The 3,618-nt window shown below is 33.5% G+C and overlaps 1 non-coding gene across 1 annotated transcript; it reads right to left on the reverse strand.

Moving 5' to 3' along the window:
* Positions 1-339: 339 nt before the first annotated feature.
* LOC140502885 (U6 spliceosomal RNA) lies at positions 340-451 on the reverse strand. Its single transcript, XR_011966615.1, has one exon. It is a non-coding gene; the product is annotated as a U6 spliceosomal RNA (small nuclear RNA).
* Between the last annotated feature and the right edge of the window lie 3,167 nt (positions 452-3,618).

A 3,618-nucleotide genomic window follows, 5' to 3' on the forward strand; every position in this document is an offset into this window, starting at 1 on the left:
GCATCAGTAGAAGGGACGTATATATATATATATATATATATATATATATATATATATATATACATATATATATGTGTATATATATATATACACATATATATATGTATATATATATACACATGTATATATATACACATATATATATATATACATATATACATATACATATACATATATATACATATATATATATTAGAAGGGTAGACTCCATACATATATACATACATATATATATATGTGTGTGTGTATATATATATATATGAATAGCTAGCAGATTAAATCACAGATCTCGTCAAAACTTAAACAAAACCAAAGAAAATCCCTTTTGCATTTCTGAAACAAAATAAGAAATGCATCATAAATTTCCTTGTCATCCTTGCACAGAGGTCATATTAATCTCCATATCATTCCTATTTTAGTATGTGCATTGTCCAAACAAGTGGAGAAATACAGAATCCTGTGGATAAATTCACTTGCCTTGGCAGTATAATCTCCAGGGATGTACACATAGATGATGAAGTGGACTTTTGAGGCAAAATGCCTTCTGAACCCAGAGAAAGAACTATGGAATTTGACTGCAGAATGAAATAGACCATTTTCTTTTGTATTATGTTTTTTTTTTATGGTTTCTCCCATTCATTTTAATTCTTCTATTCAACATGACTAAGGTGAAAACATATTTGATAGGAATATATGTGTAGAAAATATATAAAACTGCATGCTATTTGGTGAGAGGGTGGGGAGGGAGGAGAAAAATCTAAGATATATGGAAGGATTGTAGAACACTGAAAACAAATAAAATAAGTAAACAATAAGTAAAGTAAAATGCAAATTGGGGAAACTGAAAAAGATATGGAGGTCGAGGGGAGAAAGAATCAATACTACAGGCAGTTAGGTGGTGCAAGGGATAGAGCACTGGCCCTGCAGCCAGGAGGACCTGAGTCCCAATCTGTCTTCATACACTTACTAGCTGTGTGATCCTGGGCAAGTCACTTAACCCTGATTGCCTGCAACAAAATTCAGTACTAGCCCTGCTAGAACTATGACTGTGCAAAATGACTTTACACTGGGAAATGTGTCTGAATCATGTCACAAAGAGATGATGTAACACATGGTAACATCTTTTTTTTTGCTAAATGAAGTCCTTAATTCTTGCCCAAAATATCAGAATAAATTGAAATTGAAAATAACAATTGACTTATTATTTGTGACCCTATCCCAGGGAAAAAGATTACACCATCAACAGAAAGAGTAAATGTCTTTCTAGGATGGATAGGATAATGATGAGCTGAAAGAATGAAGGAGTGACTTCAAGGTCTTTGTTTTTGCTGCTTGGAGAAACTGGATAATAGAAGGGTTAACTTTCTTTTATATTTACATTATAATTTACCATATCATGCAATTGGACATTCTCTAATATTGTTTAATGGATCAGTGAAAGTGTTTTCTCTCGCTTTCACTAAAATGCCCTTATGTTTAGATCTCCTGTAGTTTATTCTGCAAGAATGAAGGCTACAAATGGCAAAATCAAAAAATACAATTCTCAGTGGAGTCCTTGAATACAGATCAATAATTATCTACCATGTAATTTGATTTATTTGGATATGGGACTTATTATGGTGACTATAAACTGAGTTATTGTATCATTTCAAAAAGATGATTTACCCCCACAAAAGAGATAAAATAGCACATTAGGGGAAAAACAATAAAGGGAAAAATGCATAAGAATAGGCACCCAACTAGGTTCTTCCTGGAACTATTGAAGAAGATGTGGGGAAAAAAAATCCCCTGATGAGATTTGGTCCCTAGCAAGAGTAATCACCTCCCGTCTAGAGTCTATGTTAACAAGAAGCTAGATGGAGTTAGTTGGTATGTGAGATTTCCTCAGCCCTATGTGCAGGAATATTTGCCCTTGGGATAGGGAGGAGATTTGGACAACTGAGCCTGGGAGATCGAGGGAACCTCTGCTGACAAGGAATGTGAAGAACACTAGTTCAGAGAATGAAAGAACACATACCCAGTGAGTGAGGAAGCAGTGGGGCAGAATGTCCTTGGCTGTGGGCACTTACAGGAAACTGGAAGCCTTGGTTTGAGTTCAAGGTCAGAGGAGAAAACGGAAGAGGAACTGAGGAGGGAGGAACCATCTCTCAAACCATGTGACTAGAGGAATTTTAAAATCTAAACTACTACAAAGAAAAATCAACGGGCTCATCATTTCTTATAGCACAATAGTACTCCATTACATTCATATACCACAACTTGCTTTGCCATTCCCCAATTGATTGACATACCCTAGATTTCCAATTCTTGGCCACCACAAAAACAGCTTCTTTAAATATTTTTGTACATCTAGGTCCTTTTTCCATGTTTATGAACTGTTTGGGATATAGACCTAGAAGTGATGTTACTGGGCATGCACAATTTTATAGCTCTTTGGGCATAGTTCCAAATTGCTGTCCAGAATAGTTGCATCAGTTCACAACTCCATCAACCATGCATCCAATTTTCCCAGATCTTCTCCATTTATCATTTCCTGTTCTATCATATTAGCCAATCTGATAGGGAGTGATGTGGTGGCTCAGATTTATTTTTACTTTTATTTCTCTAATCAATAATGATTTACAGCATTTTTTGTATGACTCTATATAGCTTTAATTTCTTCATCTGAAAACTGCCTGTTCCTATACTTTGACCATTTATCAATTGAGGAATGACTTATAATTTTATCAATGCAACTCAGTTCTCTCTCTATTTTAGAGATGAGACTATTATCACAGACATTGGTTGTAAAAATTATTTTCCAGTTTGATGCTTCATTTCTAATCTTGGTTGTATTGATTTGGTTGTGGAAAAAAAATTGAATCGAATGTAATCAAAATTATCCATTCAGCATTTTATAGTATTCTCTATCTCTTGTTTGGTTATGCATTCTTCCCTTCTCAGTAGATGTGAGAGGTAAACTATTCCTTGCTCTTCTAGTTTGATGGTAGTATCAGTCTTTATGTTTAAATCATGCACTCACTTTGACTTTATCTTAGTATATGGTGTAAGATACTAATCTATCCTTAGTTTCTGTCATACTATATTCTGGTTTTCTCCACAGTTTTTTAAAATGGTATGTTCTTATCCCAGAAGTTCGAGTCTGTGAGTTTATCCAAATATATTACTATAGTCGTTGACTGTTGTGTCTTGCACAACCTATTCCATTGATCTACTACTCTATTCCTTAGCCAGAATCAAGTAGGTTTTATGATTGCTCCTTTATAACATAATTTAAGATTTGGTATGGGTAGGTCACATTCCTTTGCATTTCTTTTCATTAATTGCCTTGATTTTCTGGACATTTTTATTCTTACAGATGAATTTTTATTGTTTTTGCTTTTTGTTTATTTACCTTTTATCAATAATAATGATTTATTGTTTTTGTTTCTAGATGCATAATCAACTTTTATGATGGTTTCATTGGTATGGCAATGAATAAATAAATTCGTTAAGGTAAAATTGCAATTCTAATTATCTTACCTTGGCCTGTGCATGAGTAATTGATATTTTTCTAATTATTTAGATCTGACTTTACTTATGTGAGAAGTGTTTTGTAATTGTATTCCTATATCTCCT

The sequence above is a fragment of the Notamacropus eugenii genome, chromosome 4 (genome assembly GCF_028372415.1).
Source record: "Notamacropus eugenii isolate mMacEug1 chromosome 4, mMacEug1.pri_v2, whole genome shotgun sequence".
Lineage (NCBI taxonomy): Eukaryota > Metazoa > Chordata > Mammalia > Diprotodontia > Macropodidae > Notamacropus > Notamacropus eugenii.